Source organism: Charadrius vociferus, unplaced genomic scaffold, assembly GCF_000708025.1.
Source record: "Charadrius vociferus isolate BGI_N301 unplaced genomic scaffold, ASM70802v2 scaffold242, whole genome shotgun sequence".
Classification (NCBI taxonomy): Eukaryota; Metazoa; Chordata; class Aves; order Charadriiformes; family Charadriidae; genus Charadrius; species Charadrius vociferus.
In genome coordinates, this window is record NW_009647213.1 from 40,952 (window position 1) to 49,582 (window position 8,631).

An 8,631-nucleotide genomic window follows, 5' to 3' on the forward strand; every position below is an offset into this window, starting at 1 on the left:
TATCACGTAATCTCATCACCCCTAGTTTCCAGGGTACAAGGCTTAATCCTGATTAGAGTAGTTTTGTAATACCCCAATCAAACAACAGGCACCTAAGGACTTTTTTTTTTTTTTTTTTTTTAAGAGAAGAGAATGCTAGCATAGAGAATCCTTTTCTCCCCAGAACAGGTTTATATTCTTTCTGATGTATGCGGTTTGAGGGGATTTATTGTAATTTCAGTGAAGAGTCTAGACAGATTCTTGTTAATAAAAACACAAGTTATTTATGATTAATCCTAGGCTTTTACAGCATCTACTGGAACGCTGTTTCAGAATTTACTGGATCTTGCTCACCTATCTAATTTATCGTAACAATTAAGATGCAACTTTCAATTAGTGTAATTTTAATTAATTTAATTTGATGTGCTTTCATATGCAATTTCAGTACAGAACAAGATCCAGAAAAAAAGTCATTTGTAGTCCTATTTTGATAGGAATAGTTTTATTTTTTTCCTACAGTTTTCCTGATGGTGGTGTCTGGGGACTTTACCTTCACACAGGGTTTTTAACCCTTCCTGCCCACCTTCACGATGGGGAACTGAGGCTCGTCTTATGCTGTACAAGGGATCCCTTTGGATACTGAACTCCTGAGTTTTGGTCTAGTGCCTTAATCACAACCATCCTTCTTCAATTATCTTAGTGCCATTTTATGACACAGACACAAGGAAAACTTAATTGTCATATTTAATTAGTGCAAAGATCATCAGCAGGGCAAACTCTGCAGGCCAGTCTTCCCCCTCATCAGAAGTGTAGTTCTCTCCCAACTGCAGAAAAGTACAAGTACGTTTGCAGGTATTTTGGGTTTGTCTGTTCTGCTGGCGGTAACCACGCAGAATAGAAACAAACCAGAAACATGACAGCAGAAAACCAGCATTTTGCATGCCTAAACGTAGCTTGCAAGATGAAAATGTAACAGAGTGGGAGAACAGCTTCTGCTCAGCTGCTACAATCATTTTATCTCTTTATGGTTTCATGCTGAAATTTCCCAACAGCCATGGCGGGTGGTAAGAGAAAATACTCATTTCTATCCCCTAAGCACCAAACTCTGTGGTGCGAGAGCTACAAAAGCACATGAAGCAACACTTCAGCAGTCAGGCTGGAAACCTCCTCACACATGTGGAGGACTTGGAGTCAGCCAAAGCATCTTTCCCAAAAAAGAACCAGGCTCCCCTGAAGATGTGGTACCCTACCACAGCACCTCTCCTAGCTTTGTCTAAGGCTGTGGTCACCAGGAGGGCTCACTGCAAACGCAACTCCCCCTAAACACTGCAGCTGCTGAAGGATTCGGATGCTGCGCTAGGGATGCTGCAGCAAACTGAGCATTATACTCAGGAAACAGAACTCCTCCAGGATTGATCTACAAGTCTATAATACGAACTCATGACTGCATACACCTAATGGGTTCTCTTCAGTACAGTTAATGTACAGGACTAATGCAAATAAGGTGTTTACCTTCAATCTGTATTGCAAGCATGAGATTAAGAGTAACTATAGTATGCAGGAAATGATAGTTTGGCTGGCCACTTTTTTTTAAAGAAATACTTCTTTTTTTTCCACAGGTTTTTTGGACAACACTTCCACTTCTCATGAATACAACATTTCTGGAATACAGTTGTTTTATAAGACTGTGCTCAACTTTAAGATTTATTTTTTACTGATGTAAATAAATCAGAGTTTTTATATGCGAGATATGAGTTTGATCTGTCTTACATTCCATATACAACTGGCTTAAATCTTAGCCCAATGTTATACTACTGATTCCTTCCTTGGTGCACTAACTAGTGTCCTGGGCTAAAAAGTCCATTTGCTTCCTCCCCAGCACAGCACAAGCCTGTCTTGTTTTACGTTTTACTGGTTTTATTAATTTAGGTTGCATTTCCATTAAGTAAATACATCTTTTTAGGCTACAAGATCCAGCCTGGACACCGACAGAGCAGAGCAGAGGTCAGCTGTGCTTCCGCCCCTCCCCTGCCCTGATTTAAGCTTAAGCTACCTGGCAATTTTGTACTCGGTTCGCAGAGCTTCTATATACAACCCCATCTAACTCGAGCATTCGGTAGTGTTTTTTGTCCTAAGGGTTAAAACCAGAGTCCACCCAGTGAAGTGGGAGTCTCATTGCAGAGGGGTTGAGCACAAAGTGAAGCAGTATCAGTTTTCCAGCTGGGGCTTCATAGCTGCAAAAACAGCAGCTAGCAGCTTTGTGCTGCACTTTATCTGCAGACCTTTAAAAAGCTGGCAGCTGCCTTAGCTTCCAGTGACACAGCTCACATCTCAGACCTTTAAGGGACTTGTCATTTCATACCCTTCACATCTGAAGATGCCTAAAACATGAAAGCACTGTACACACTCCAGTTACTTCTTTTGACTTCAAGAACTACCCCAGATATTAGCAACACAGTTGACAATACTATGCAGGTTACTGATAAAACCAGTGTACTAATGTTGGCACTGCCACACCTCTTAACATTCAAAGCATTTCATAACCATCCATGAAGTTTTATCATTAAGAGGAATATTCTGAGACGTTTTCCCCTTTGCTATAGCGAGGAAGGAAAGAAATCACAGCACAGAGATAAAGTAACCCGTACTTTCTGTCATGTCTAATCAGCAAGGAGCTGCCAACACCTCGTGAAGAGAAATCCTTCTAGATTAGCAAGTCATTAATCCTTCCACAACAGATACATTCAGTGCCATCGTGACTGCAGCACGTATAGGTGCATGTTGCAGGTATAAACTTGAAACAGATTTTGATCTTCCTGGGCAAGATCTTGAAGGTTTCACAATGCTTGCAGTATGGATTAGGGGCTGGCTTCCATGTTGTTCTCAGGTGAAGATTAATACAAACTCACAACTGTATGTTGGGTCATCTGAAAATTGAAGGCCAAGATCCCAAGTTTGCATTTCTTGCCCACTGCCCATATTAGATGAATAATGAAAAAGATGAGCGTCAAAAAAGGGTGTGTGGATGCAGACAGTAAATACTCAGCAGGGCAAGGTGATCGAGACCCAGGACCATGCTATCCCTCTGATACCACATCTGCCCTCCCTGCATCTATCCTGTTCCACCCTTCCTAGCACAAAATTACCTACAGCCTTCACTGTCCCCAATTGCTCTCCACTTTACTGATGTTCTGAATTTCGAAATCTGGCCTCTTACCCCTCCTTATCATATTCTTTTCTCTTTCTTTACTAATATACAACTCTGAACTGCATTAAGTAACCCTGTGAGGATTTCTGAAGTTAGAATGCATGGAGTACACCCTTTATCGAGGTTATTTGAAAGGAGAAAGGGGTGATAAGCCTATCTTACCCCATATGAATCCCTCCTGCTTTAATAAAGTTTTCCTTGAGGCATAGATTAGCTGATTATATAGCAATTAAAGAGAAACTGAAAACTTTCAATGTTATAGGCTGCCCTTCATTTATTACTATTACTACTGAACCACAGGGTCTTTAATATATGAATGAATGAAAACTGAAGCCTAAGGATGCTAACAAAGACCCATCCTTCCCCAGAGCAGTAACTGTAAAGCTGTGAAGAAAACTTCCCAGGCAGTCCAGTAGACACACAAAGATATGTAGCAAGGCCGAGATGACTCTACAGATAAAAAGTAAACCAGCAAATTCACTAAAGCTGTTTGGCTTTTAAATGTGAGTCTAACAGGGCAATTTCTATCTTGCAGCCTTAGCCCCTCTCAAACCCAATATAAGTTTAATATCTCTTACATCCAAAGTGGAAATTAAACCTTCTACTACAATACAATGGCTTTCATTTTATTTTGTATTTCTTTTATTTTTTAAATGTTTTCCTCCACTTTGAAGCTTTGTGTCTCTTTGTCCACGTTAACTATATTTACAATCAGGGCACAAGGCAGTGCATCTTTCTGGACTTTTTTTAATATTGAGGTTTTCATGAATAACCTGATATCCATGCTGATCCTTTCATCTTTATGAAAACACATGCATATACATACATGCATTAATTATCATAAGAGACCTGGCATACAAGTAGGTTGCCATAGCACAGTATTTCATGTGGATAAGCCAGGGAACAGCGAGCATCAGGGGTGCCCTGCTGTCACACAGGGCTCTGCAGCTGAGCAGCTAGTAAGACACAGGACCCCTGGTAAGCCATTACCTAATTCTGAGTCTTAGACAAAGTTCGTATCAATCCACATATCACATTAACAACAGCTGGTAACAGGATCTCTCTAAGGTGCAAAGTAAAGAAATAATCTAGAAAACACCATGGACCATTAAAAAACCCCACAATACTACATCCTTCATGTTGAAATCTCAGTACTTCAGAACTATTTATCCTATCAATAGCCAAGAGAAGGAGAAAGCATGTATTGCATCTCAGAGCTCTGCTTGCCCTGGCAAGTCAACGATTTCCCACTTCCAACCCCACAGAGTTCCCCTGACAGCGAAACAGCTAGATTAAGCTTTACCACAGGGGGGGGGGGGAAAAAAAAAAAAAAAAAAAAAAAAAAGCTACTGGAAACACCACAGCACGAGGAGTGCAGTAGGTATTTAGACACTCAGTGTATCCCCAGTTTCCCTTGCTGACCAAGGGCTCTGCAGCCTTCTACTCCCAACGTACGGTGAAGCTTGTTGTAACCTTTCAGAGGTTGTTTACAAACTAGCAAAAATAGAAACTTACTTCTTTAAATAAACAGAGTCCTTTGATAGGCTGAATTTAGACTCCTCGCAGCAAAAAGAAGACCAGGACTTGTATGAGCTTCTCTATTCTTCAGATGCTGCTTCCCAGGAGACTGATATGCTCCAGAAGTTCAAAGCAACAGCGCTGGGGCTGACCATCTCCCACCCACCCACGTGGGGATGACAAGTCAGTCTTGCAAAAAGTTAAGCAGAAAGCTAGCACAGGGCCCAATGGATCCAATTATCTCAAGTTTTCTATCTCAAATTTTCTTTTCCTCCTAAATTTGCATAAAACTGAGCCAAGACCCAAGCTAAATCTTAATTTAGCTTTGTAAGCCAAGCGCTTACCAGTACTCCAAAGCTTCATCAAGAAGGCCAGGCATCATCCATGTTGGTTTACTACCATGTTTGAAGACTAAGAAATGTTTCTGGTGTGAAAGAGCAAAGACTTTAACAAGAGGAAAAAAAAATGCCACCCTTCCAACAGCGAGTGTGCAGGTAGGTGTAAAGTTTCGCTGCCTTTACTGTGACATATTTAAAAAATTAGAAAGAATATTGGGGTGGGGAGGGGAGTAAACCAGGCAGTTTATGTCTCTAATTTTGTCTTCAAAGAAAACCCAAAAGGACACATTCACTGTACTGGTAACAGCAGCCCTATAAGCTCATGGACTGGTCTTCCCTGCAACGTACTACCCTGCCTGGGCTTTACTAGGCCAGGATTAGATCCACAGCTAAGCAAACACATGTGGCCACATGAAATAGATTTTTTTCCTTCAGAAAGCCTAATTAACACATCACACATGCATTTTCTTCTGTAACATCAGAAACTGGCAACCATGCACACTTTGCTGTCAAAATGTTATAGTTTGCACTGGGCTGTGAAATGTTTTTCCCTAAGGCAGAGGAATAATGGCAGCTACAAATTAGAATGCACGTTTAAAAGACTCAAATTATCATGAAATGAAACTATTAAATAATTTCTTAAAAGGCAGCATTGTCAATGATCATGCAGTCCACCAAGTGTCAGAGCTGAACCCAGAAGCACTTGTTCCAGCTACGCAGGAATTCATTAAGCTGGCAAGCGCTGGCCCACAGCAATAAATTATCACATAGCTCTGGGCTGAACGGCACCCAGACGGAAATATAAATAGATTTGAGAAACCCTTCTCACGTGTTGTTGGCCTTATGGTCAACTCATCCTTCTGCAAACAAGTTACAAACAACACTACTTGACTGCTGTCCCGGGTAAATACACTATATATGCCTTTTCAAAAGCAGTACATCTTTTCCCAGTGAAACACGTTTCCTCTTCTTACATATCAAATTGTGGTTGAAGACAGCTACGATCCAGAAACAACTCAGATAGCAAATGTGCAAAGCTTTGGGGTTTAGGTCAAGTTTTCTTTGCTCAGGCCTATTGTGAGCACAGAATACATCTAGTTAGAAAACTTTATTCTATACAGGATCTCTCAGGTACGTTATCTCCCAAACATGTAAATAAATGACGCCATCATAATGCTGAATATTCAATAACAGCAGCACATGAAACAAAGAAGCCTTGGGAAAAGAGGAGGAGAGGGCCAGTAAGGACAGGATATGGTAAGACAGATTTATTCCTTATTGGAATTGCATTAAGGAAGATTTTAGGCCAACACTTAGTGGGACAAGAGCAATCTGTAAGTTTGCAAAAAAAAAAAACCCACAACTTCCTACTGTCCGCCCTGGGCAGGACCAGAAGAGGGTCACGCTGTTACCATTACCTTCAAATGGAGTATTAGTTGCAGGACCAGTGGAGAATGAAACATCAGTACCTGCCAGCGGCTGCCAGACTGCACAGGAAGGTCCCACAGCTGTAGAGATCCAGCCTGCAAAGGCATCTCCCAGAGCCACGGGGCTGGTGTGGCTGAAGGGTGGCTGTTCCCTGGGGAAACAGGGGCACGTTTTGCATGCACGGGGCGATACGGAAAATAAAAAAAAAAAAGCTAGAATAATATGGCAGTGAAAGCAGTAGAGATCCTAGTACTGGTACAGATATATCCATATGAAAGTCATCTTATTAGTATAGCCAATTTCCCTTCTTGAAATAACATGTACTACTATTTGAATATTTGCACTGACGGAAATGTGTCAGCACTGAGCAGTCTTATAGCCTGATATATTATACACACTAAAAGCGTACTCAGGGGACTATTCTGTAGAGGCAGTGTCTCCCTGTATAGACGTGTGCGTATAGACGTGCCTGCACCTGTAGAGGAAGCCAGAACAGCAGCAGTTGAATCACAAGGGACATGACATTTCAGGCTGTGCCCAAGAGCCTGGGCAGAACTGCAGAGCCGCTGGGCACGTACGTCCTTCCCAGGACCCAGCAGCGGGTTGCAACAGACCTGCGCATCCCACAGCCTTCACCACAGCCTCCAAAGGGGACAGAGCATTTACTTTCTGCTCTCTAATGCAGCAGAGATGAAACATGCTCAACGGCTGTGAAAGCAGCACAGCCTTCATTTATCCGGGACACAGCTATTGGCACAGAGAGAGGCTTTACAGGCTCCTTTACCACTGCCAATTGCATTCAAAAACTATTTGGGGGGCTTTTAAGGATACACAGGGGCAGTTTGTTGGCCAAACAAAGTTACTGTTTTGTTCAGCTGAGGCAGAGTGGAGGCTTAAACATTCAGGTCAACTCTAATTTTAACTAGAGTGGTTTTCTCACCTCTGCCTGTATCAAAGGCAGTATCACAGTATCAGGATTCAGTGTCAGCTGTCAGAGATTTGGTAGCAATGCAACCACTTTTATTCCCATCATCACTATTTAACAAGGATGAAAATAGCCACCTCGGTGCAGCCCCCCTCCCTCCGCTTGAGAGAGAGACTTCAGCAGCTGGTTCCCGAGCCCACCTTTAACCTTGGCCAGAGCAAATTCTACCAGAATCACCTTATTACACTCCATGACCCAGCTGCACCTCTGCAATAGCAGCTCCCTTCAGGTCCGTTCTTTAATTCTCTGCTCCACCTCTCACAGCAGCACCCCAACACAGCATCAATGTCATTCACAACAGGAGACTTCAGCCTCCACACCATACTTCAGGCCCATCCTTACTTCCTTGTCCTCCCTCCCTATTTGCCATTCCTTTTTCCATACCATCCCCATCCTCAAAGTCTTTTTGGAACTGCCAAGTTCCTGCATTTCCATTCCTGAAGGGGTTTGTGGCTGCATTTCCACAAGGGAGATTCCGGGTCCACGTAACACAGTTGCATGGCACCAGCGCTCTAAAGAGCAGATGAGCCACACCACCAGGCACACGCTTTCTCTCTTGCTGAGAAGAAAATGATGAATTCTGCAGACTGGATTCGGAGCACACAGCACCAGTCTCTCTGGTCATGCAGCTTCAGAGCTCTACTGTCCCCTTGCACAGGGAGATGGCACCAGATTCCTCTCTTCCCACTCTGTAGGGGAACATAAGCTTTCTCCACTCCTTTATGGTAGAAGGCATGTTACCTTTCATCGCCCACCTTCCCCTGATGGCAACACCTCTTACCTTCAGCAAGCAGGAGGAACCATCGGTGATAGCCAGGATCTGTCTTGGGGCTCTGGCAGGACGCAGGGTAGCGTAAGCCAATGTACAAGATTTCCTTACATTTCTTTTGCTACACTAACTGCTGTGAGTTAGCAGCTGTACCGCACATTGAATGCGATAAGTAAATTACTTAAGCTGGCCCTGCAAGGGCAGCTTGCAGCCTCCTCTCTGGTGAGGCTTCTGTAATAAAATTACAACAAAAAAAAAGTTAGATAAATGAAATGTTGGAATTCTTACTGGGGCTGGAAGAAGGCCCAACGCTGCTCTGCCTTTTGTTTGCACCATCCAGAACCCTTAGCAGCTTCTTAAGAACTTCTGAGATGTGCACCTGTGCAAACACGTGGCAGCAGAGCTC